Source organism: Octodon degus, unplaced genomic scaffold, assembly GCF_000260255.1.
Source record: "Octodon degus isolate 3935 unplaced genomic scaffold, OctDeg1.0 scaffold00026, whole genome shotgun sequence".
NCBI classification, from domain to species: domain Eukaryota; kingdom Metazoa; phylum Chordata; class Mammalia; order Rodentia; family Octodontidae; genus Octodon; species Octodon degus.
In genome coordinates this window covers 12,970,068-12,997,291 of record NW_004524602.1, presented here as the reverse complement: position 1 = coordinate 12,997,291, position 27,224 = coordinate 12,970,068, and the positions used below count along the sequence as shown (strand labels likewise).

Below are 27,224 nucleotides of genomic sequence, written 5' to 3'. Positions count from 1 at the left end.
GAGGGCAGAGAAAATAAATTTTAAAAAGAGAAAGATCAGAATACTCAGCTTCACATGGTGTCACATCCCTGTAATCCCAGCACTTGGGTGGGTGAAGCAGGAGGATTATAAATGTGAGGCCAGCTGGGACTGCACAGTGAGACCCTATATCAGAAAAACAAACGAAAGAAAAAAGAAGAGAATAAACTGCTACCTCAACCTGCAAACAAGAGGGTTGTTCAAGAAGAAAGAAGAGCAGAGCTTTACCTGCCTCAGCTAGACAGCGAGGGCGCAGTAACACGCTGCCTTTAGACTGATTAATCATATGGCGAACACAGGAGTTCAGGTTAGGAAGGGGCAGTCTGGCCCATTTTAGACAGCTAGACAGCTTCAGTTGTTCCCTCCGTTATGTCAAGATCTGCTTGCTTCAGTTAAATTCCTCTATTGTGGTTCTGGCCCAGGGAGGGAACCCGTACAGAAATGCGTGTTGCTCGTTTCTCCAACGAGAGCTCCAGAGCGAGTGAAGAGGATGCTTCAGCCCTTCTTAGGCTTGCTTCCTCCGGCCTGAGAATCACCGGCTCCTGCAAGCAGCACGCACAGTTTCTCAGTTCTCTGGACGTGGGTCACTTTTGCCTGTGAGGCTCTAAAAATAAGTCAGCTGCCAGCTGGGAATAATGAAGCCATGACCTGCCCCATTCCAGCCATCCTCTCTGCATCTGTACAGCCCAACAGTACACCAGATTTTTCTTTTCTTTTTTTGCAAATACACTTGTGTCACGCTATTGATTTGCATAAGCTTCTTGCTGACCAAAATCCCAAGTCTTTTTAACTATTACTAAACCTTAGATCCTGCTATCATAATTGCATTGTAGAGAAATCTTACTGCAGTGAGCATACTAAATCACATTGAACTGTTCCTTTTTTTTAGTTGGTTCATTGTATGGTGTTTGAATTATTTCTCAGTAAAGTACTTAAAAAATTTGAGTGCACGAAAGAAAGGTGTGTTTAAATACCCGCTAAGCTTTGCCAGGGACTTAATCTTGTATAATCTTTCCAATAATCCCTTTGAGTTCTAAAGAAATTAAGACATTTGTCCAAGTGAAAGAATAAGGATTTGAACCCAGGATTGCTCGCAGGAGCTCATTCCACCCTGTCTACCCTGCAGCTTTGTCTTTGTCACTATGCTGAGTGCTAAGTGTCCAGGTGACATCCGTGGGAGGGGCTCCGGGCCATGGGACCACAGGGACCCTAGGAACAGCAGCAGATGATCCGGGAGATTAGAGACAGCATGGAGGTTGGAAAGGATCCAACAAGTGGTAAAATAGGCATCCTGTCAGTCAGCCTAAGTAAGCAGTTATCATGGGCGGCGAGGACCATGGAGGTCAAGCAGAGGACAGGACCAGTAACACGGTGTCAGCAAGGTCTCAGCTCAGTCCGTGTCTCAGGTGTTGTGCCTGGGGAGAACAGATGTAAGCAAATTAGACTGCTGACTTTGGGGGTTGCTGTACCCTGGAGGAAATCAAGGACTCGGTGCACGCAGGAGGGAGCTGGAACCAAGACTCAATCTCAGGATGAAGGCAGAAGCCCAGAAACCCGAAGCTGCGCATTTGATCATAGCAGAGCGAGCCACAGAGTAACCTAATTGTGTCCCCGGACTTGCCAAACAGCCCTTCTCAAAGCCTTCAGTGAGACCCAGGCTTTGCCCCTGAATCTGGGTCAGCGCCACACCTACAGATGAGTATCAAATCCCCGGGCAGTGGGACTAACCAAGGTTAGAGGGCTCGGCAAGATTGGCACCTCTTTTGTTTTGTGGTAGCCACCTGCGTGAGAACTGGCAGCTACAGATACCATAACGCCATAGCAATGTGCCAGGTTAGGTGAAATTCTATGCCAATTATAACACTACCCCTTTTCCTCCTCCGCAAGCACAAGTGTCAGGAAGCCACTAGGAGAAGGCGGCTTCAGGCCAGCCGTGCATCTGTAGCCCCCCATCGGAGCAGCAGAGACCACGCAGGGTGCTTGCCTGATGTGGACATGGTGGTGGGCCGAGCCCACAAAGGTGCAGCCCCAGGAAGCCCTTTCTGTGCCACCAGGACCTCTGGCTCAGCCCCTCCTTCTGCCAGCCCAGACACGTAGCCCAGGCCACTTGCCTGAGCTGGAATGGCCAGGGTACTGCACATGGGCCAGGACAGGAAGGGCCGCTGGGCCCCACAGGGGAGGAAACAAAACCCCGAGATGCCACTGGGGATGGAAAGAGCTAAGTTCTTGTCACCTCTGTTTTTCTCTGGGGACGACCTAGTTTCTCCTCCTACCTCCTCTCTCCCTACACTGCTCCAATCTCCTCGGCCCAGCTGTGCCTGCCTCCCTGGGCACATAATGAATATGGTCAGGCCAACCCCTCTTGTGTGCTGACCCAGTTCCAGGGGGCATTTGCGACTGACCAGAGACCTGTGTCCCAAATCTGGACATCTTGGAGAGAGGATCCGTGTGTCTCAGCTTGGGCCAAAAGCGTCTACCCCAGTCACATGTGGCAGGGGCACCTGGGACACCGCATGTGGTGCCTGTTCCCTCCTAACTACTGGCATCACTGTCTGGCCCCACAGGTCTCTGACCCCTCCCTTCCAGGTAGGGTCACTGCCGCCCTGCCTTCTCCCTGTAACACAGAACACAAACTGGATGTAGTTTGTTAACTGGAAATCTTCTCCATAAATTTCAGTGAGCTGGTGATAAATGTCTTCAACAAAACCATTTTTATTTTCACATACAGTGGTCATATCTGGAGACCATGCATGGAGGGGAGAAATTTTAAACTAAAAAATGCCAGTTACATAGAGAATGAGTAAGTTTTTACAAGAACCTGTATGTGCCAATATATTTTATAACCAACAAAACCACTTTGCATAATGCGTAAGTAATTTGTTTGCAAAGCTGGCTTGTTTGTTTATTTGTTTGTTTGTTTGAGACAGGGTGTCACTCTGCAGTCCAGGCTAGGCTTGAACTCCTTTTGTAATCTAGGCCAATCTCAATCTTGCACTGATCCTCCTGCCTCAGACTCCCAAACACTGGGATTACAGGTGTGCAGCACCACACTGGGCTTGGAAAGTGTCCGTTCAACAGCCCTCACATTTTATCTGAATATTTCTTCAAGTGGACAAGGGATAAAATCTGCAATTCTCATGTTGAAACAGGGGAAGAAGAAAACCCGGGGTTTCTTTTTTTTCTCATTTTATGCATTTGGTATAAAGTCTCACTACGCAGCTCGGACTTGTAGTGATCTTCCTGTTTTCATCCTCCTCTGTTTCAGATTACAAGTGTGGGCTAGACTCTTTGGTCACTGACTCAGTGTACCCCCCTGGGGGGGGGGAGCAGCACAGCATGGGGGAAAAGGGATCAAACCTTGGTTCGCTTGTCAAAGCCAGAACTTAGTCCTCTGAACTGTTTCACTGGTCCTAAAAATCCCGAGTTTCTGACCTACGTGGATTAACTGCTTTGTATTTCTAAGTCGCTCTAATGGAACCATGGGACAGGTTGTCAAGTCCAGCGTGCTGCTAAATCTTTCTGCAAGCAAGAATCCCCCTACAGTTTCTAACGGGGGGAGAGGATGAGGATCATGCCGCCTGGGCATTTACTCTGTGCCAGGCACTGTGCTAAGCAGCTGGCATGGATTACCACATTCCATCAGTGCTGTGCCCTACGAGGCTGTACGCAGTGCTAGTGTTCCCATCTTACAGAAGAGGAAATCAAGGCCCAGGTTGTTGGGAACCACTCTCAGGGGCTCATGAGTGGGGCTTGGCAAACCAACAAATTTAAGTCTGGCTGCAACCAAAGCCTTTTGTTTTTACCTAATACATTGTACACAGTTAGGTCATCCAAGGAACGCTTTTTTAAATTGAAAAATGTAGCTCCTGAGTAGATATTAGGGCTTCCATTGCTTTTATTAGGACTTTTCATTTTCAGTGTACACTATTTGAACAATGTGTGTGTTCGTGTGCATGTATTTTATAGGAAGGCATGGGCGTGTGGGGTGGTATAAAAATGATTAACCCAGCACTCTGGGAGGCTGAGACAGGAAGCTCCCAAGTTTGAGTCCATCCCAGGCAATTTAGCAAGACCCTGTTTTAGAATTAAGGTCCTCAGGCTGGGGAGATAGCTCAGCGGTCTGGCAAGTGCAAGGACCCAAGTTCGATCCCTGGTACTGCTGTTCAGAACTCCCGGGTGCTGTGCTGGCCCCAAAACTGGGCGTGGTAGCGCACACCTGTAATCCCAGTGCTAGAGAGGTTGAGACAGGAGGATCACTATGAGTCTGAACTGTGTAACAAGACCCTATATCAAATAAACATTTTTTAAAAATTAAAATTAAGGTGCTGAGTTTGATCCCTGATACTGCAAATAAATTAATTAATTTAATTTAATTAAAAATGGGCTTGGGGCACAGGCCAGTGATAGAAGGCCCCTATGTTCTTCTTCCTCTCTTTTTTTTTTTTCTTCCGTATTTAGTGCAGGGTCTGCAGGGTCTCACTACATAGATTGGTTTTGTAGTGAGTCTCCCGTTTTCAGCCTCCCAAGCACTGGGATTACAGGCATACGACACCACGCCCAGTCTCAATCGCCCTCTCAGTGGTGGTGGTGGTGGGGCCGGCACAGCAGGCCAGGGATCAAACCTCCAACCCCTGCATCTGCCTAAGCAGGCGCTTTAATCCACTGAGCTATCTGGCCAACTCAGTCCCCTGTGTTCAGTCCTAAATACTAGGTGAGGGGAGATTAAAATCCCCTTGGGGTTTTCAAGGCGTTTAGAGTCATCTCATAGGAGGGAAGTGACAGCCCGAGCATATTTACAACGCAACATTGAATATAATTTGCTACCCTAGAAATGCTGCATGGATGAAGGCTGGAGCAGCACCTCCAGCAGGTAAATGAAGTTATGGTTTGCTGGGAATGCATGCTAATAGAATCCCACGTGAGAGGCAGAAATCCCTCGTTGAGGAAAGTAGTAATCTGATTCCAGACGCGGTTCCCAGGCCCAGTCTGGGAAGTTGTGGAGTCTTGTCTTCAAATGAGTCCTGGCCCGGAGACCCCTAAGGGTAAGATAAAGACTTGAAAGGAGAAGGGCCCCTACACAGTCTGGTCCTGCTGTGTGTTCTCAGTAAACAGTCCCCAGGAAGCACTGTGAATGTGAACTCTGAGCCGGCAAAACAAGGCAGGAGTGAGGAGAAGAGCCTGGGGGCGGGGTCGTCTGAGAGCCCCTCATCCCTCAGCGTGATGCTCAAGAGCCCAAGGGTCTCTCCAGCAGCATCTCAGGAATCAAGAAATGCGTGCACTTTTTTTCTTTTTGTACTCTGATTGAGAAGACCAGCTCACTGCCCGCCGGCAGCGGGTGCCAGGGCCTCTCAGCGCAGCTTGCCTGCCCGACACCTGAGCCCTGCACTGATTGCAAGCTTTGCCTCCGCTCCATTACCAGGCCCTGCTTTCCGCCCAGGTAACGCCTCCCCAGCTGTGCTCTCCCGCGCCCCTGAGGTCTGCAGCAGACTGCAATCAGGACTCCGGGGCTTAACGGCGGCGGCAGCGCCAGGCAGGATGCACTCCAAACTTAGCCAGCATTGGGTAAAGTAGCTCTAATGCTCTTTTTCATTTATACACAGCTTTACATGACAAAGCCCGCTGGTGATCATCATTAATTAAACCTGCCACTCCTTGCCCTCTGAAGTAGGCCTGAATTAGCCTGCTCATTTCACAGCTGAGGAAACAGAAAGGTTCAGGAGGCTGCTGAAGTGGTGTTCAACCCTGCAAGCCTGGCCCCGTGCACCTTCTGCTCTTTTCTTGTTTGCCTGGCAGAGGCTTGCAAAGTGCCCAGCTCTTAACTCCACGCCGTTCAAGGAAGTCAGCTGGGAAGCTGACCTTGGTAGGGCAAGAGCAGCGGCACAGGCGACAGCACTCCTATGGGGCTCCAGTTGTGTGAACTCTGGAGGATGCTGGGCCCTAGTTGACGTGGCTTCAGACCAGTGCCACCCTTGACATGGTGGCCAAGTGTCCTCCTCATTGCCAGACCCTTTCCTGAGCGCCCACCGAGTCTATGGGCTTTGCAGCCCCCGATTACATCACCAAACACACTGTTTTTGTCTTTATTCCCTAATAAAGTAGAACACTGGTTTAACAGCATTTCTAGCGTAATAAGTAATCCGGAGGTGATTCGAAGCATACTGGAGAAGAGTGTATGCAAATTCCCCACCATCTCATGTAGGGGAATTGTGCATTTGCACATTTCAGGGCCAATTCCTCCATGGATACTAAGGGATAGATAAATTATATATTAAAATTCTCAAAAGCAATGGGGCTGGGGAGATGGCTCAGTGGAATAAGCACTTCCCTGGCAAGCACAAGGGTCTGAGTTCAATCCCTGGTTCCGCAAAAAAAAAAAAAAAAAAAAAAAAAAAAAAAAGCAGTCAGGCTCAGGTGGCTGTGGTTCAATCCCCACAACTCAAGCCAGCCAAACCTGCCCTGAAGGCATTGGGAGAAAAAAAAAAAAAAAAAAAGTTACTGTATGCTGTACTTCTGTGGGAAAGAGGGATCTGAACGCATACGTGCACCTGCGGCTGGGATGTTTCAAAAGCAAAACTCTTCCAAGCATAGACCCATTTCACGTGGGTGGAGCCTGGGGCAAAAGTAAAATAAAGAACCACATATGTTTAAATATTAAAAATGTAATAATGACCCAGAAAATCTCACAGAACCACACTAGGCCCAGGTGGTTCTGGGGACCTCACCAACACCGGTGTCCTTCCCACCACAGGCCTGGCAGCGTCACAGGGGCCTCACCACACACGAGGGGGATCCCAGCCACTTCTGGTCGTGTCTCCACCCTTTGGGCCCTACTTGGACCTATGGTGCCACATGAGCTGTAGAGTCCACTCTCGGAAGGCTAGTTGACCCAAGCGTGGTGGCACACGCCTGTAATCCCAGCACTCAGGAGACTGAGGCAGGAGGATTACTGCAAATTCAAGTTCAGCCTGGGCTACGCAGTGAGTTCAAGGCCAGCCTGCACTACATAGTGAGACCGTGACTCAAGAAAAAAAAAGGCTTGATTGGCGAAGAGGCCTATGTCCACACTGGAAGCAGGGTCTTTAGCAGGGAATTTGGGACTTAGGCACCCACAGCACGGCTCTGGGGGAGGGCGGTTGAATCTGCTTAGCCTTTGGCTTCCTTGGCCAGTGAGGAGGAGTGGCAAAAGAGGGCAGGGCTGGGACTCTCTAAACAGTCACCCCTGGGAGGGACCCCCTTGCTGAAAGAAAATCATACCTGACTTTTAAAAAAAAAAAGCCCAGTGTGAGTTAATGCTACAGTTCTACACAAATGTGGAGACCATCAATAATTTCTTCTTCGACTATAAAACACAGAGGCATGAGTTGTCTCAAGTGTTTTATTTGCCACCTCCAGAGAAACTTACTTCTGCAAAGGAAATGTGGTCCCCAGCGTGAAGGGCCAGAACGCAGATGGATGAGCTTCCTCATGATGTATTTCACTGCGGAAGTCGAGCTGCCCTGAGACCAGCTCTCAGAACTCGACGGTGATGCTGGTGTGGATGGGTGGGTGGGCAAGGCGCTGCTTCTGCCACCTCCCCAGAATGGAGCAGGAAGAGAAGCTTGGGCTGCTGGGCACTGAGGTCATGCCGCTCTTTGCCAGGAGTCCAGTGGGAGTGTCCTTGGGTCAGCCAAGGTTGAGGAGACTGCAGGACAGTAGATGCCTCATGTTTTTCGGAAGCTTTCTGGGGAAGGAAGAAGAGCCATCTGTTTACATTCAAGAAGTACTGGTAGCTTCTTTGTCAAAGATCTACCATCTGGGGCCAGGGAGATAGCTTGGGAGTCTAAGTGCCTGCCTGGCAAGCACAAGAACTTGGGTACAGCATGCTGGGGGGCCTGAGTGCTGGCCCCACAGTGCCATGCTGGTCACCGAAACCAGGCATGGCGGCGCATGCCTGTAATGTGAGCACTGGGGAGGCTGAGACAGGAGGATCACTACAGGTCCAAGCTTTGTAGCAAGACCCTATACCAAATAAATAAATAAATAAATAAATAAATAATTTTTTAAAAAAAAATACTCTACCATCCAGTTGGGCCGAGCCACTCTGCAGAGCTACAGACGACCTCACTGTAGCTTGTTACTAGACAGGGTGGCTGGTCTGCTGCTCTGCTGTGACCTACACAAGTGCGCAGCTTCCTGGAAGCCAGAAGCTTCCCCAGCACGGTCCAGGCTCCTTGCTCCTGAGATTCATCTTCCTGCCCATCCAGTGAAGGGGAAGTATATGCCAAAAGTCTGCTGCTCTGTGCTGGTCCTCACCTGCTATCTAAAGAGAAGCTTAAGATAGGGGGATGCTGATGGTTGCTAGGAAACCTGATGTGCTGTAACTTTCCATATACTTGGTATGGTTAGGAATTAGCATGGTCTGATGACATTGGGTAATCTGCCCAACTAGGGACTGGGGAGATGGCTCAGTAGAATAAGCACTTGCCTGGCAAGCGCAAGGGCCTGAGTTCAATCCCTGGTTCCGCAAAACAAACAAACAACCCCCCCCCAAAAAAAAAAACCAACCAGGTAATCTGCTCAACTATAAACTACCTGTTTTCATTTGTTTGTCATTTTTGAACTCACTATCAAGTTCAAACTGGCCTTGAACTCTTTGTAGCTCAGGCTGGCCTCAAACTCACAGAGATCCTCCTGCCTTGGCTTCTTATTGCTGGGATTGCAGGCATTTGCCACCATGTGCACGTAGGCTACCATTTTTTTTTTATAATTGGTACTAGGAATTGAACTTAGTATCTGTGTATGTTGAGCAGGCACTTGTGTCACTGAGCGGTATCCCTGGCCTCAAACTACCAGTTTTGAAAGACATTAGTTTTGAAACAACTATAAACCAATGCACGTGCACATTACTTGCTTTCCCTATAAGATCATAGACTTCTTTCATTTGAGACAGAGGCTTGTTGTGTAGCTGAGCCTGGCCTTGAACTCTTGATCCTCTTGCCTCAGCCTCCCAAGTGCTAGGATTATAAACGTGTGCCACCATGCCCAGATTGTAAAACCACAGAGTTCTTAACGAAGGGTTTGTTTGAGTTCTATTTTATCCTCCTTATGCTGTCTAACAAGCTGCTTTGTATATTGTAGGTGCTTTTTAAATGTTTTTATTAAATTAATGAAAATACAGAACACAAACTATAATTTACCCACATGACTTAATCCTTCTTTGATGACTCAGAATGCTTCTAGGATGACACATTTCTTTAGGATTATTATATGTTTTTTATCTCTGGGGATGGTTAGGTAAAGGCCAAATGGTTGAAAGGGGAATTCTGCAGTGACAGAAAGAGAGGACTTGATGTCTATGAGCTCATTTCAAGTCTAAGTGTGTGTGTGTGTGTGTGTGTGTGTGTGTGCGTGCGCGCGTGTGTGTCCCTGAGTGTTTAAATGTCAAATGTAGAAATGATCCCCTTTATTATTATCTAAAAGAAATACCACACTACAGTGCCATTGTTTATGGAACCAGAAGATTACTACCGTAATGAGGAATGTTAAATAGTATGTAAACAGAATTCATGGCGCTTGATTATGATAGGTCAAGCAATCTATCTTTGAGATTTTTTTGAAAAGGTAGGATATTATTAATACCACTAGTATATTATTACCATTATTTAATTTTATTAAACCCAATCATTAGGCTATAATTTACTAATTAATGCAAGCATATTTATCACTGTGTGGCTAATATATGCCAAACCCAGTTATTCACTAGGGATACAATGTGCATATAATTCATACCCTCAGACACTTAAATGATTCATTCCTGAGAACATTTCATTGTGTAGATTATTTTACAGCCTTTTAAATGTCAGTATAGGAAATCAGCCTGGGTGGGATGTGACCCTCTGACATCCTATGATTCATTCCAAGTACAGAACAACACAGAAGGAAAAAAAGTGAATGGTAGCCTACTGAACACGCTTCTTTTTCTTAAAAACATACCATAAGATGCTCACAGGAGAATTCAGTCTTGCGCACCATCAGAATTACAGGCAAATATATTTTTGAACATAGGTGATTTTCATTTCAGTTCTGTATCCCCAGGACTGGAGGGTAAAGCAGCTGCTCCAGGTTTTGGCTGACCTTTGGGTAGGCCTGATGGTGACAGAAGTGGCAACAGGGTACCAGGGACTGAGGAGAACCTGGAGGTGGCAGGGACAGTGTTCATAATCCGATTTGTCCGACACTCTGCTAATAGATGCTGCCGCCTCCTGCCCTGACACTTCCGGTGAATGTGCTGACGCGCATCTTGATGTCAGGACTGTATGGTTTCATACGGGATCTGTATCTCAGCTGAAGGTGGAGATGAAATCAGCTTCGCGACATATAGCCTACGGAACCCAGGTCCCAAGAGGTCAGGAAGGAGGATGGGGAAAGCTGGGTGCTTCCTCTCCTTATGGAGACTCTGTACCCCGGCAGATCAAGAGGCCCTGAGCTGCTCTAATCAGTCTGTGACAACAGCATTTGTTGAAAGGCGCTGACCGGGAAACCCTGTCTTCTACCATCACCTACTCGCCTCTGCTTATTCACTTGGTGTTCTGAGCTACATACCTTGAGAAACGCCGAGTAACCAGGCTCTATGGTAGTCAGTGCTATAGCACCTTGGAACAAAGGGTCATTTTAGAATCAGAAGTCTTTCCAGGCCAGCTGTCCTGTCAAGGGTCTAAGCCAGTGTCCTGACCTGGTCTCTTTCCTTTATCAGTTTCTTACATTCTATATTCTTATAATTCTAGTGAGAGACTTATTGCAAAGGAAGTTTTAAAAGAATCAGTAATTGAAACCTACAGATAATCCCTAAGCTCTAGAGTTTCCAGTTTGGATTAAGCACAGTTGGTTAAAGTTACTACTTGAGTAACCAGAACCGGTTCAAAATATACTTTTGAGTTTGTTGTTGTTAGTGGTGATGGTTTTTTCTACCTTGTTTTGTTACTGTCACATATGCCTTTACCACTGAGCTATACCTCTTGGAGCTATTAAACAATTATTCACAATTCAGGAAGCTAATGAAAAAAAGAAAATAAAAGGTATTAAATCCAAAGTGCAGGTAGTTAATTCCTAATGAGAGGGGAGCTTTTTTTTTTTTTTTTCCTTTTTTAATACTGAGCTCAAGGTGATCCTTTGATGTTTTTTAAGCCGAAGTATGAAGTATGACTCATAGATTCTTTGGCATGGGCCAAGGAAAAGAGAACTGATATGTGTTAATAGTGGCCTTAAAGTCTGGTGTCTTAGGTAGTGTCTTGCTTTGCCGGCCTAAAGACCCTCACACATCGCTTTACATGGTCTTCGCTTTGAGTTCAAAAGACACAAATAAATTTAGACTTCAGTTTCTTTTCATACTGTGTCTTTGCATGAAACATTCTTGAGTGGATGGCTAAGTAAACAGCAGATTTTGCCCAGCAGTGAACTTGCTACCCCACAGTCTATAGCCTCACCCTGAAGTCATTAAAGAACCAGGCAATTTGCATTCTTTTCCTACAAAACTGCCGTTGAGTAGCAGATGGCAAACACAAATGTTTTGCACCAGAGACATATGGAAACCTCTGTGTTTCATAAAAGCCTCAATATATATTAAGCCTCAAATGTAGAAATAAGACATTGTGATAATCCCCCAAACTGCCCTAATTAGACCTGGTGGCTCTTGAGTTTCAGAAAGAAATGGGTAGGAAATTACAATGGGATTGGGATTTCATTAGCAGTTTTTCTAAACCTGAATATTTACCCTAACCCAAAGTAATCACGTACTCAGCTTTATTTCCTCAGCTTTCTATTAGGTTGGCACCATTATTTTATAATCGTAGATCTTTTAAAAATGAATAACCACAGTTCTGCTGGATTTCATATTAACTCTTCAGTTCTGTGCAAACAGGGAGAGTAGGGAATGTCACAAAGCGATAGGATGTCTTAGCAGAGGTGCTAGAGTGATTCAGCATGTTCCCTGATGAACTCTGTTTCTAAGTTCTTTTTTCTGTTTAATAGGGAAGAAAATCTATGTTTAAGGTTTCTCAGATAATGATTGTCTCCATTATGTAGGAACTGGAGGCAAGAATATGACTGGTTTGGCTCAAAATACAAAGCTGAATTTCATGTCTCTGTTAAGCCAGTGGTTTAGCAACTCAATAAATCTTTGGTAACGTAATACATTGTTTCCATCTCAGAAAGGATCAAAACTTTGTACTGCTTGGAAAAATAGAAGTACGAATAACTGAGTCATAAGGGTGAATCCAGGGCTGTTTAAAACAAGGAACTAGGTGACACAGGTTCCTTTCCCAGTGCCACACCCTGCATGCGAGCTGAAAGGCTACTGATAAATCCTGAATTCACAGGCATCTAGGTGACTTACAAGACCAAAGTCTGCAGGACGGGTACCTCAGACTTAAGGTCATCCTTTATGGAGCCCAGCTTCCAGAGCCTAGAGGGTTGTGCACATGGTAAGGGATTTACCAATCCTTTTCATTTTACAAATGTGGAAGCTGAGGTGCAGGAAGGTCATTGTGCCTCAGGCCACAGAGCTGGTTAGTGACAGAGCTGGGAACAGAGATAGGTGGCCTGAAGCTTAATCCTATCATTTTTCCAGGATAAAGTCCTGGAATAGGTTTATCAGAGCCTAAGAGAGAAACTGGAGCTGCCCAAGTGTTTAACCTGAGCTTTTTATTTTTTTTTTTTATTTTTTATTTTTTGGCCTTAGTTGTTGCAGTAGGGTGCACAGGGCAGAAGGTGTCCCACTGCCTGGGTTCATTCTGGCTTGGGTCCGTCTACCTTTTCTTTAAACATGGTTTTTCCTCAAAGGGACCATATGTTTTTCCTATTGAACTATTAATCCATCTGTTTCAATGAATGACAGGTCCGAATTTTCCTGGATTCAGCTCCTATGACTTGTGCAGAAATTCCATTAGCAGTTCCTCAGTAATACTTCACACAGATATTCCTGTATTTGATTTGAGCACAAGTGATAGTGTCACTTGCTATTTGCCCAGGCTTCTTTCCTCCTGTCCCCTCTGTTTCTAACAATCCTGTGTTCAGTGTGAGAATGATTCCACATCGATTTCTAGTGCTTTCTGTCAATCCATCTAGTCTATTCTGTGTGGCTCTTGGTTAGTTTCGGGAAAGCTGTCATGCCCCAAGGAGCACAATTTCAGATATTTATTTAAACTCTCAGGAGGGCTGGCCAGATAGCTTAGCAGACTAAAGCACCTGCTTAGGAGGATGCAGCGGCCCAGGTTCGATCCTCCAAGTGCTGGTCCCACCCCTGGGGTGCGCTGAAACTGTGATTGAGACTGGGTGTGGCGGCGCATGCCTGTAATCCCCGCACTTGGGAGGCTGAAGAACAGAAAGGATCACTACGAGTCTGATCTGTGTAGTGAGACCTTGTAGACCCTGTACTAAATACATTAAAAAAACAAAAAACTCACGGGGAAGAGGACTCCTTGTACCCTTGTCTGCTTGAGCCTACAAGCAAGGGGCCCAGGCGTTTGAGGAACATGGTTTTGCAAACCGATGGGGTGGCCTTTGCACTAAGTGCAACTTTGTTGTTTTTTTTTTTTAAATTTTTTTATTTATTTGAGAGAGAGAGAGAGAGAGAGAGAGAGAGAGAGAGAGAGAGAGAGTGGTGTGTGTGTGTGGCCAGCTCAGCCCACCAGGGGGCGGGTCTGGCTGGCATGTGGTGCTGGGGATCGAACCGCGGTCCCTGATGCTTTGCCAAGCTTGTTCCAAATAGGTGCTTTAGACCACTGAGCCATCTCTCCAGCCCAACTAAGTGCAACTTTGAAGAAGCATTAAGAAACCAAGAGAGAAACCAGGTCCCAGGCATGTTATCTGAGCTGCTGGAGTAAGCCTGTCATTAGGCCTGTATCTGATTCTTTTACTATGTGATCCAATAGTTGTTTTTATTATTTATCGAAGCCATAAAGTATCCTTTTACTTATTAACAGAAGCGTCCCATTACCTGTTACGAATCTGATTGTATTAGCACATCCGCACTTTGTTATAGGGTCAATGTCTACTTTACAGTTGGTCCCAGAAGGCCTTCTTGAGCTGGAGATGTAGCTCAGAGACAGAGCACTTGCCTAGCATGTAGGATGTTCTGAGATCAATACACACACGCGCGCGCACGTGCGCATACACACATACACACACACACTCCTAAACAGCTCGAGTTCCCAAGGAGTCCTACCCAAAATATATGTGCTTACTGCGTAGAAGCCTTATCTGACACAGAATCCTATGGAACGGCAATGCATACGTTAATGACAGGAATGAATTCCTAACATTTTATCATCGTAAGTGTTATTATCAGGCAAAGACGTGATTGAAGAGGTGTTATTCTACGGCCATACCACCCTGAATGCGCCCGATCTCATCTGAAGAGGTGTCAGAACAGATTCCCAACAAGCCACCTCAGTAGGTTAGACTACTGAGCCCCGCGCTCCAGGCTCGCTGAGCTGCACCTCCACTTTCTGAGGGTTCCACCTTATCCAGAGATGCAGCCAGCACCCAGAAGAGTTGCGTCTTCTTAATCCTAAGGGATTAGGTTTCCACCCATAGCATTCAAGAAAAGTTTTGTCTTTATCTAACCATTAGCCTTGGCTCTTGTTCACATTTTAGGGGCTGATCCCAAAGATAGCGTCTGATTCAGTCCTGTCTATGAACTCAGGACCAAGGGATGGACGCTCACATCTTCTTATCATCTCTACATGCAGACTTCGTCATAATAAACTAGGTTTTGTAGAGATGCGTTACTCATATCCTGTACGTTTATGCAGTAGTTTAAAAAGTAATATCATCTCCTTTTCATTCAACTTTTACATCCAGTGGTGATATACAAAATAGATAACATTCAAAAGCTCAAACTCAAAATATATGACACTCAACAGCTGGGTGTGGTGGATCCTGCAATCCCAACAGTTTGGAGGCCAAGGCAGGAGGATGCAGAGTTTGAGACCAACCTAAGCTATAGAGTGAAACCTGTCTCAAGAAATAACCACCAACAAAAGTCACAATCAGCTTTGCATCAGCACTTGACAAATCAGATTGGAAGCCTGACTCATTGGTATGGATGCTCAAATAATCAAAATGGACACCCAACCAATCACAATGAGTATGTCAGTGAATTGAATGAAAAGCTGACCAATCAGCTTTCACCGTCAGCTTCTTGGTAGTACATGCCTGTAATCCCAGCAGTTGGGAGGCTGAGGTAGGAGGATCACCATGAGTTTGAGGCCAGCCTGAACTGCCTAGTGAGACCCTGTCTCAAAAAGTCAAACAAAAATGCTGACCAGTCAGAATTCAGAATGGACATGACCCACCACAAGAAATGCAGTATGTGACAGCATTTATCATTGAACTTTTCACTTGTGTGTTCTCCCCTCAACTAGTGGGAACAAAGTGAGGGTAGAGACCACACGGTAGAGTTCTTTGTACCCTCCATGTGGCCTTGCCAAGCTGGCTTCATAATGTGAGCTTAATGAGTAGTTGTTGGAGTGGACATTACTCATCCTGTGATTGCTCAGGAAATATCAGTGGGTGGAAGAGTACAGTTTGTCCCTTTTTGATGAGGATAATTATGGAATTATACCACTGGACTATCACTAAATAAATAGCATGTTTTTAGATGGCACACAGGTGATAAAAGATTGGCAGCTTTCAGTCCTTATCAGTAAATGTGATCTTGACAAACTCGAAAAACAATACATGGTCACCGTCATTTCTTAAACACAACAATGCACAGTGTACTTACAAAATGAAGTAACATAGAGCCACAAGGTGTAGTGTACATAGGTACCCAAGTTTTGTAGCAAATAATAAACCAAATTTTCTGCAATGTTTCTGAAGACTGCTTGTCTGATGGACAGATGTTCATGCTTTCATTCATTCAACAACAACTCTAGTGCCTACTATGTGTGAAGCATCCTGCTTGCATGCTGGGGATGACAGTGAGACATTAGCAGGATCTTGTCCCTCAGAGAGCTCCAATTTTAAGGGAGAAGACAAAGACATATACACACTACTGAGTAACAGAGAGAGAACTTATTCAATGGCTGAGTCATCAGCAGGGAACATAATCTCCATGAAGGGCATCATTGTAGCCCACTGGGACAGCTGTGTCCAACGCATGGCAGAGGGCCAATACCCAAGAGCTGGGCAGGAGCTTTAACACTGATGGGACAAACTGATGTCCAGGGGCTGCTTCGCTGTAAATTTTTCAGAGCAATGTAAGTGCATAGTGTTTTGTTTTTGTTTTTGTTTCTTTCGCGGCAGGCTCTTGCTATGTAGTTCTGTAGCCTGGCCTTGAACAGCTCACTATGTAACCCAGGCTGGCTTCGAACTCACGGTGATCCTCATGCCTCAGCTGCCGGTGCACGGGTTCTTGGAGAATATAATTAAAGGCAGGAAAGTCTCAGTGATGACTGATTCCAGTTCTGCTGGCCCTTCAGAAGTAGGAGTCTCACACACCTTTAATTTCACTTACACACTTCAGAAAAGCAACATTTCCTGCCAAGTGTCATGGAACTACAATTAAACCAGTTTAAAAATTCTTCAATTCTTCTGAAAATTTGCACAGAGAACACACATACCTCCAAGAATATATCAGTAGATACTTGGGGGGTTTGTGTTTCCTATGATGAATAAGTGCTGTCAGGGGAGGAGAGATTGCCTTGGAATTGTGCAGCCTGTCAGTCTTGCTTGCTGCCATGAAGAAAGCCAGTTTGAGGACCAGGGAAGCAGAGAAGGCAAGAAGAAAACACAGGAAAAGTAGCTAAAACTCTCATCAAAAGCAGCCTGGAGCTCATACAGACCTCACCAATCATCACCCCAGCTCATTAGAAAGAACTCAGGTTGACATACCAGACCAGAGCAGTTGCCCACCTCCGTGGCCAGGTGGTCAGAGTACCCTCTATCACAGTCACCAGGAAGGGAAGAGCAGCTTCCTAAAATCCTGAAGAAAGAAGGGTGGCCTGAAAAGATCCCAGAGAGCATAAACCTGTTGGACATTAGAGTCTTGTCAAGCTGTCATGGGCAATGTAACCCTACAGAAAACTTAAAAAAAAAATTTTTTTTTTCAGTATTGTGGGTTGAATGCAGGAGCTCATGCAGAGTAGGCAAATGTTCTACAACTGAGCTGTATCCTAGCGCTTTTTGATTTTTCTTGAGACAGTGTCTCACTAAGGGGCCAAGCTGGCCTTGAACTTTGTAATCCTCCTGCCTCAGCCACCTAAGTAGCCAGGATCATAGTTTATGTACCACTCGCTCAGGTAACAGATCAAACTGAATGTGCTGGTTTCCCTAGCGCTTCGCAGCGATGTACCATGTCTGGGCTGGGTCTGGGCACCTGGTTTCCTCAGAGCACAGCACTGTAGATTTTTGGAAGGAGTCTGCTAATAGCGCTTGGAAAACAGGAACAACCAGGAACCTATTATCTATGGTTCCCTTCTCTCCATAAACACACTTAGATCTTTGATTTGTTCAGCAAATGTCTTGAGTCAGTAGTACAGATTACTACCAAGAATCTAATCTCCAATATACTGTTGCACAAAATCTGAACATACTTGGTAGTAGAGAAAAGCTGAAGAAGTGAAAACAAAATAGAATTTAAAACAAAATTCCCATCAATTCATGAAATTCCCCTAAGGAAATTTAGGGACTTTAAGAAGATTCCTAACTCTAGCTTCTCTTTTAAACTTAAGTTCATCATCTCAGCTTGTTCTTACTCATATAGAAAGAGAATGACAATCATTGAATGCAAATGGTAGAACAAAAAAACTTATTTTAATATGAACACATCTTTAAAGAGAAAGATTCTACTGGTCTTTGAGACTTCCCTCCCCATTTTTTTTTTCTTTTCTCTCTCTCTCTCTCTCTCTCTCTCTCTCTCTCTCTCTCTCTCTCTCTCTCTTGGCAGCACTGGGGATTAAACTCAGGCCCTTGCACTTGCCAAGCAAGTGCTTACTCTACTGAGCCATCTCCCTGGCCCCTTCCCCACTTTTCTAGAAATGAGGACAAAGGAATAGAGCCTTATTTGTTGACTGGCTGAAGCCAAGTTCAGAAGCTTGCCTAAGGGGAGTATGGTGTAGCAGACCTGTGACCGAAGTCCTATGGGAAATGAGGTACAAGGAAACCAAGTTTGAGTACAACTTGGGCACTGTAACGACTCTGTCTCATAATAAAAAAGGGCAGGAGATGTAGCTCAGTGCAAAGGCCCTGAGTTAAATTTTCAGTCACATACACATATATGAAGCTTGCCTAAGGCCAGCCTTGGGCAGTCTCAGCCTGTGCTACAGGTCAGGATCCCTCCCGGTTACCCTGACTTAGACATCATGAGGGCTTTAGAAATTAGATATTCAGTTAATAGCAGCAGTAGGAGCAGCAGCAGTTGCTGCCCTTTTAAACACCATTTGGTCAGTAAATGGGAGTTAATGATGATAACTTTCATTTTCTGTCCACATAGAAGCTGAAGGCCAATACTGTCCTCTTGCAATAAGACTAAGAATATAACATCCATGGCATTGTACATGAAGTCACAAGGTAAAGGTACTCAAGATGTGTACCTAAAAGAGCCTGCTGAGCCAGGCGTGGTGGCACATGCCTGTAATCTAGGAATCTGAGGTGGGAGGATTCTGAATTTGAGTCCAGCCTGAGCACCTTATTGAGACTGTCTGGAAAATAAAAAGGGTTGGGATGTAGCAAAGGGCCTGAATTTAACCTGCACACTAGTGGGTGAAGGTGGGGAACTGCTAGTTTGTTCAGCTGTTTGTGTTTTTTTCTTACTGCATGAATGGTTGAGTCTACTGGCTCCCTTAAACAACTTTGAATATTCCAGTAGTATTTCCTTATGTATAAGGTAAATGTTCGACCCAGAACAAATGTTATGATCTCAGGACTTTTTTTTTTCTGGTTTTGAGTGAGGGTCTTGCTTTGTAGTTCAGGCTGGCCTTGAACTCACTGTGTAGCCTAGGTGGCCTCCACCTCACTGCAGTTCTCCTACATCTGCCTCCTGAGGGCTGGGATTGCAGGTGCCAGTCATCACTCCGGCTCAAAGCGTCTCTCTCTCTCTGGTTTTAGCTGCTGATATTTGACATATTAGGAATTAAAACCGAGAAAAAAGATTCTTGGGGAATAGAGAACTCTAACCATCGGGTGGGGTGCCTGGTTTTCTTGGCTACTTGCACATTACCTGAATGTAAACCACTTAAATCAAGTATGAGAACGCTGCTTCCTCTCTCCATTTGTCACTCAACAGAGCGCCTACCGAGGGAAGAATATAAACTCCATTCACTTCGGTACCGCTCACGGGGCTGTCCTGGGCTTTCACTTTTGCTATTTACTTTTCACTCCAATCCCATGAAGTAGCTCGTTTCATATTCATTTTACAGACGAGAAAACCGACATCTACAAACTGCGTGACCGGTCACTGCGGTTAAGCAGCTGAGCCAGAACTACCTCCAAATCCTATGCTCTACATTCCCACGGCCAAAGTTCCCGGCTCAGATGGCGCTTCCTTTCTTACGGGCCACACAGCTGTAGCACAAGCCTTCCCACATTTAAAAAATCTTTCCTCCTGCGGGGCGAGGAACGAGGTCTGCGCAGATCCCCTACAGTAGTCACCGCGCCTGGCCTACGTCGCGTGCAGGGGCCACGAGTGAGCACGCTAATCATTCTCTGCCAGACGGTCTCCGGCTGCATCTCCGGGCACTGAAAACGCCTCTGGCTCGGGTCCCGGCGGAAAGGATACGGAAGCTGAGGGACTCAGCCCCCGAGGTCCTGGATTTGAAAGGCAGCCACAGACAAAGAAACAACGAAGTTAAGTTCCGGCGGCGCGATGGGCAGAGCTGGAAACGAGGCCTTCTTCCCCTGCTTGTCTGGAAAGGCCTAGGCCACCAGGTCGCAGCACCCAGAACACATCTTTCACCCACTAGGCCCTCTTCGGACAGTCCGCGCCCGGCACGCCCGACGTTTCCGGAAGAAACTACGAGTCCCATGAAGCCCGGGGCGCGGGCGGTGATGACGAAACCGCCAGGGATTGGTCGAGAGGCCCGGGGCGGGGCGCTGGGCGGGGGCGCGCGCGGCTCGGCGGACACGCCCCCCGGCTCGCGGCCCCCTCCGCGCGCTCTCCGCCGCCTCCTCTCGCTCCCTGGTCAGAGGGCCGGAGCGAGAAGATGGCGAAGACCTACGACTATCTGTTCAAGCTGCTGCTGATCGGCGACTCGGGCGTGGGCAAGACCTGCCTCCTGTTCCGCTTCTCCGAGGACGCCTTCAATACCACCTTCATTTCCACCATCGGTGAGGGAGGGGCGGCGGCCTGGGGCTGCGGTGCGAGATGGGGGGCGGGTACCGGGGGCCTGAGCGAAGGCGAGCGGGGGCGAGCGGGGGCTCGGGCGCCCGGAGAGGGGACCGTGGGGTGACGGGCAGCGGGAGAGGCGAAGGCGTGAGGGAGACGGGCGGGGGGGGACCCGAGGCTGGGGGGTGCCGGGGGGCCTGGGGGACAGAGAGGAGGAAGCAAAGGAACAAGGACCGGGGGTCCTGGAGCTGGAGCGGCTCCGGGCTGCCGAGGAGGGGCCCCGGGGGGACCGAGTGGGGGGACGCAGGAAAGCTCCCGGGGAGAGGAGAGGGGGCGGTGGGCGTGAAAATGGTCAAAAGATAGCAAAGAGGAAGGAAACGAGAGGGGGAAGCCAAGGGCTGCAGGAGGAGAGGGACGTGAAGCCAGGGGACAGAGGACACCAGGGACAAGAGAGGTGAGCCCAGGCCGTCGGATGGGGATGGAGGGGATGAGTGACCTGGAGGCGAGGTTGGTGAGGGGGCGCTGGGCGCGGGAGGTCTGCACCGAAACGAGCCGAGAGGGCAGAGTGGGAGACGGGGGTGGCGCGAGGATACTTGGAGGAGAGAGTCCCGGAGAGCGGGTGTGAGGGAAGGCAGAGGGGAAGCCGCGTGTAGGGAGAGGCTGGGCAGAGACCAAGGTGGAAAAGCGAAAGGGAGTGTTAAGCAGCGGGTGAGGACTTTCCCAGGAGCGGGGACCACTGATGACTGGATTTTCTCTTTCTCTGGGATCAAGTGCAGGAGAAAACAGAAAGTGACTAATGATGGAATAATGTGTATGGAGTGTTAAGTTGTTCCATGAGTGTTAATGGGTGTTCAGGGGCTTGGCTGGTGACTTTTGGAAACGATGTGGTCAGGGAAATAAGGCTCTCCCCTTTATTGCCATCTGAGAAGCAGGGCTCCTCATCTTTTTAAATTCTTAGGCTTGCAGGTTTAGTAACTTTTAAGTCGGGGAATTGGTGTTGCATTCTGCCTGCCTCCCTGTGTATTTTGCTTTGGTTCTAATAGTTGCTTTTAAAATACATCACCACATGTGATCTCTCTCTCCCATTACTTCCAATAGATTTGGGAGGTTTTTTATCTTGCCTAGGAGCTGTCCTCCAGCTAACAAGATACCCAACTTACCATGAACAGAAAAGCAAATCAAACTGGCTTTAAACTGTCTGTAGAAGTTAGTTTAACTTTTTTTTTGTGGCGGAACTGGGGATTGAACTCAGGCCCTTGCACTTGGCAGGCTAGCACTTATTCTACTGAGCTATCTCCCCAGGCCCAGTTTAACTTTTTAATAGTTGAAGTAATACCTTTTGAATCTTAGTTTTGGGTTTTCTGAGTGATGTTTCTGGCTTCTAATAGTAGCTTATTTAGGCATCTTTCAAATGATTCTTACATAGCATATTTTCACCATGAATTTCTGGGTTGGGAAACAATAAAGAGCTAGTTCTTTAGCAATAAGGGTGTTTAGATATTTGTGTGTTTTAAGGTTATTATCTTTTAAAAAACTATTTGGGTATAAAGCACTTTTCAATTAAGTATTGGGAAAGGCTTTCATTTGTTTATTCTAATCTCTTTCATACAGATTCAATGGCCTAAAACCATTGTCTGGTTTAGGGAAGTTTGAGTTCCAAATTCTTGGCAGTCAGTCTTGAGTGGGACTTTTTCTTTTCTGAGGAAGCAGATTTTAAATGTCATCTCTCAAGTGTGTTTCTAAAAGATTTGGTGGGAACTGGTACAGCAACTAAAGGGTGTTAATTTTTGACACTGGCACTAATTAAACCCCAGCTAATTCTTGCATTGTTGAATGCATACGGCAGATGCAGATGGTAAAAAGTTGAGTGGGTGGGCTTTACTGGTTCTTTGTGTGACCCCCCTTACATGTCCACTTGTCTTGAAAAAATGAGTAAATCACACTGATGCTGTTTCTGTTAAATTCCTTAAATGAGTTTTTATTTGTAATACTTCTATTGTTCTTTTTTTTTTTTTTTCCTGTAACTTTTGTCCCATAGTAGTGGTATCTAGCCAGGGAGATGGCTCAGTAGAATAAGCACTTGCCTGGCAAGCCCAAGGGCCTGAGTTCAATCCCTGGTTCCGCAAAAAAAAAAAAAAAAAAAAAAAATCAGTAGCCATAGTAGTGGTATCTGATAACTTTTAAAATAGTTGCTCTTAAAATTATTTTTCTGGCAGGAGATGTAGCTCAGTGATACAGCACATGCTTAGCATTGCATGAGGCCCTGGATTCAGAACCACCCCAATAAATACAAACATAAGTAAATAATTTAAAAGTATTTTTTTAAAAGTGTTTTCATTCTGAAAAATTAGAATTGTGTGAATTCCAACCTCTCTCCCCCTCAATGGAGATTGGACCCAGGACCTCAAGCATGCTAGGCAAGTACTTACCACTTAGCTATATCCCCAAACGCTGCGTGTATTTTATTTTTTAAATGATGAAAAGAGTTTCTTTGGAGGTTTCCAACTATTAAAATATGAAAGTCTGTATCTTGCAATGGTTTGGAATAGGAGGTAGACAGTAAATGGGTGAATCTCAAGGGACATCTTGGTTTTCGTTTTTTTTGTGTGTGTGGTGGATGTGGTTACAAAGAAGGTGTGAACCTTGTCTTCAGTTGACACCGAAGGGGGGAAACGCCATGCCTCTTATTTAGCTTCAGAGCTCCAACAGGAAGTGGTAGCATTCTTCAAACAGCAGAAGAATTGATATATCTGAAACCTAATGTTTTATAGTTGAAATTAAGCTGGGAAAATTAGTCGAATGGTAATGTCACTCTGGTGAAAATTTCCACAGACTCTACTGACAGTGTTCACATGTCTGGCAGCAGTGTTTAGTCTCCCAACCCTGTTCACCATCCCCAGGGAATCTGAAGCTGTTGAGGTGACCCTTTCTGGCCTGTCTCGTCCCCCGTCCTAATTGTATCTTGAAGTACCCACGTGTGTCAATTGACTGGGTTTTTATAAGGTCTGCACTAGCATTTCTAACAAAACTTGGTACGCTCTGGGTCACAGGGAAGATCCTCTTCTTAACGCCTGGCGTTTGTGTGTGTGCTTTGGTAGAAGTGCCTTGTTTCTCTTCATAAAAGATAGCTTCTAAGTTTTGATTTTCCTTTTTAAAAGTTTAGGTTGTTTTAAAAATGAGAGCCTGTCATCTTCAGACAGTGTTTGATTAGGGGTTCTGTTGTCACGAGAGGAAGAGAGCAATTTTTGACTCCGGATACACTCGTCTCACAGATACTGTCTCACTTCTCTAAGGTTTTGCCATTCTGAGTGCTCTCATTTCCTTTCTGCTCTTTGCGGTGGTAAATGGTAGGTAGATTTTTTTTTTATCTGACTTTTTAGAGATCTTGGAGTGTATCAGTCAGATAATATCTGTTAATGTGTCAGATTAAGGATATTTTTATCTGCTTGACATTATAGACCTGATGTCTAGGACCAACTAGCCTTTTAGGTCAAATATTGAAAAACTGTCAATTGGCTCCCCAAACCCCCTACTTAATCATAATTAACATTTAATTAAATGCTCATAAAATATAATATTAAGGTAACTAGGAATAATAATGCACTTGGCTATGTATCTGTCTCTTATCTGATGTGGACTCATTTTGACATTGGTGAGAGGACACACCATCATGGTAAAATGGACCAAGGTGCTGGTGGAACATGAAGAGATGAGCCTGCACTGCCCTCCAGCAGGGCAGCCTCAGCATCTTCTCTTGGTCGGGGCTGCCCTGCCCTGCCCTGCCCTGCCCTGCCCTGCCCTGCCCTGCCCTGCCCTGCCCCCTTCTTCCTGTTAGATGTTTCCTGAGTGGTTTCATTATTTAGTATAGTTATAGTTTGACAGCAGAAAGTATTAGAAATTACCTATTTTATCCATAACCCTGTTGCACCTTTTACAAGCGAGAGGAGAAAGGTTTAGTTGGTGCTTCAGAATCACACAGGTGTAGCAGAGCTTCTGCTACAGCCTCCAGGCCAGGCCTGCCACTTCTCATAGTGAGATGTTGCTAATTGGGTCAGTCCCATCCTCTCCATGAATTCAAGTCACCGCATTTCCTAAGGAGGAATTAGGTTTTGCACATGTATCTCTGTGTTAGGAAAGTTGCGATGTTTCCACTTCGATTCTCTACATCTGTGTGGGGAAGTAGTGTTCATACGATGGCCCAGAGCCTTAGAAGCGTTAATCCTGGGATGCTGGGCGCATAGCTGGCCTTTGGCCTCTCTTTCTTGTGTCTATAGTTCTAGGGCAGGAGATCAAAGTATGTTCTGCCATTAAAATTCCTTCCACCTGCAAAATAACTAATGAAACTGTATTAATAACCACATGTTGATAATTGTTTCAGCTTAGTTTCATCCAGTGATTTCCAGACCTTTTTTTCTGCCCTGTGGCATATTTTTCTTGGGGTCTCTTTCTTTAAAATTAGGGTTAGCACACTGTGGCCACTGGTTCCGTTGTGGCCTGCAGCCTGTTTTTGTGCTGTGTACAAGCTGAGATTGGTTCATATATTTTCAAAGGGTACTTAAAAAATGAAACAAAACAATGAAAAATATACAATACAGGCCATATGTGTTGCATAAAACTAAAAAATATTTACTAATTGGTTCTTTGTAGAAAGAGTTTGTTGACCCTTGCTTAAAATGAAAAACTGTTTTTGGTTGGGAACGTTTCAAAGCTTTTTATCAAGACGTATTGACTGAAAAACAAATTCTGACATATTTACATTTTCATCCAAAATGATATCAACATTTGGCTGAGCATAATCCAGATATGTAGAGAAAGCTGATTTTAATTTTTATATTGATCTTCCTTCATTTCAGTTTTTCAAACAAAAATATGCAAGGAACATGCAAGTTCACATTGAACATTTTGTACATAAAGCCCTATTTTAATGTCACTGTATTCTTTGTTAGCTGTTAATAGATTTTCCATGCAAGTAATAACTTTGATAGCAACATTGGTTCATAAAAAGTAGAATTTAATACCAAATGATTAAGGGTTAAACTCACCCCCTCAGTTGTTGGGTGGAAAAAGGCTTTCTAGAAATTCAGGCCGGGCACAAGAAAACTGTGTCTTGGATTTTGATGTGAATCTGGCTTAAGATTAAGTGAACTTTGGGCCTGAGAGATAGCTCAGAGGACTAAGTGCCTGCTTATGCAAGCACAGGGACTGGGGTTCGATCTTCGTGCATGCCCTCTTCATGTCTAAGTTGTGCACTTATTTCCCCCATTTTCCAAAATGAGATAATCAAGGGACCAAATATAGTAGTTGAGTACCTTCTGATGGTTGTATGGTTGGTAAGTTGGTATAGCCTACTCACCATGGTGACAGCCCCCATCCCCAGGCGCACTGAGCTGGCCACTGAGTCTGGGTGTGATGGCCATGCCTGTAATCCCAGTGCTGGGGAGGCTGAGACAGGAGGATCACTAGAAGTCTGAGCTGTGTAGTGAGACCCTGTACAAAATACATTAAAAAGAAGAAAAAAAAATGAAGTGGACTTTAGTAAAAGAGCATCACTAGCCGTGCTACAGGCCTCAAATCAGGGAGGGTGTTCTCTTGGCAACAAGCAACACTGTTTTTCTCCACTTTTTTTTTTTGAGAAAAAGCTGGAGGGGCACAGGTTTGATTTTTGTGGGAGAAGGAAATGAGTCTAGCTTTGAAGGTGAGGAGAAATTTAGCGGGTTTCCGCATTGACTCCTGCAACTGAATCTGAAAAGAATCCTAGAACCCAAAGGGGAAGACCATGAAGCTGCTGGCATGGCCTGAGGCAGCCTCTCTCTGAGCTGTGCCTGCCCGCCACAGCTCCACTCACGGATCTCCTGTAGGTGTTACCTTTGCCGTTTGGGACAGTTTTTCCGCCAAGTTTTCATAGGAGGAGAGGGTTGGGTTGGAGTGAGGATGGGAAGTGGGCATTAGATGCTACAGAGCACTGAGCTTCTGCAATGTAGGTGGCCCTGGAAGGCTGGAAGGGGAAATGCTGGGTAAGATGATCAGTCCTTCCTGCCTAGCTCGGAAGTACAGACTCACGCGGGCCAGGTAGGAGCCCTGAATAAGGGCCGTGAACCAGGCGATGGCCTGGAGTAGGAAGCAGTAGGCTGTGGTGTGGACTCAGACAAACCAGGCAGTGTGTCCCCGTCTAAGGGAGCCTCTGCACTTCAGCTATCACTACCATGCTAGCACCATGCCGGGAAATCTCATATTTCAAAGTATGCTGATAATTTCTCTTGAAATCCCAAATTTTATGAGCAATTAAACAAGAAGGAGAAAACAGTGGGGGGGGGGAAGCACAACTATCTATGGCTAGATGAGGCTTGTGAGCTGCCAGCTTGTGAATGAGGTGTGATGGCAAGGAGGGACGGTACGTGTGATATTTTAGAATTGACCCTTTATTTGAGTTGGCGTTTGCGTGAAGTCCCACTTGTTTCCATTTCCCAGGTATGTGAAGCAGACTGGTTCGTTTTTGGTGTCAGGATGATAACGTGTTGGGTTAAGAGCAGTGAGTTTGGATCAGATCTGGGTTCACATCCTGGCATTTGCTGCTCCTAGCTGTGTGGCCCTTGATAGTTGTAGTTGTCCTTCTACGGCATTAGCTGTCATCTGTATGAATGTAATAATACCATATCCGCCTTTTGGGGTTGCTGTGCATTCCCAGAAGGCAAGAGTCAGGTCTTACCTTTTAAATCTCTGAGGCCTGTGTGAAATAACCACGCAACTAGATGAATTGATGGATGGATGGATGAACTGTGAAAGGAACACATAAGAGCTATGAAGTGCTACCTGAAACTCTTCTTTCATAATGTTAGAGTTGAGTAGATGGTGTCTGAGTTAAGGTTGGGGTTGTTAACTTAAGAATGTTATCTCCCACTGTATA

General features: G+C 45.8%; 1 protein-coding gene across 1 annotated transcript in view; it reads left to right on the top strand.

Moving 5' to 3' along the window:
* Positions 1–20,130: 20,130 nt before the first annotated feature.
* The window catches only part of Rab8b (RAB8B, member RAS oncogene family), a 76,629-nt gene continuing 69,535 nt past the window's right edge, over positions 20,131–27,224 (top strand). The window contains exon 1 of the mRNA XM_023712586.1: positions 20,131–20,322. The gene's annotated coding sequence lies outside the window, so the exon portion shown is untranslated. The remainder of the gene's footprint in view (positions 20,323–27,224) is intronic.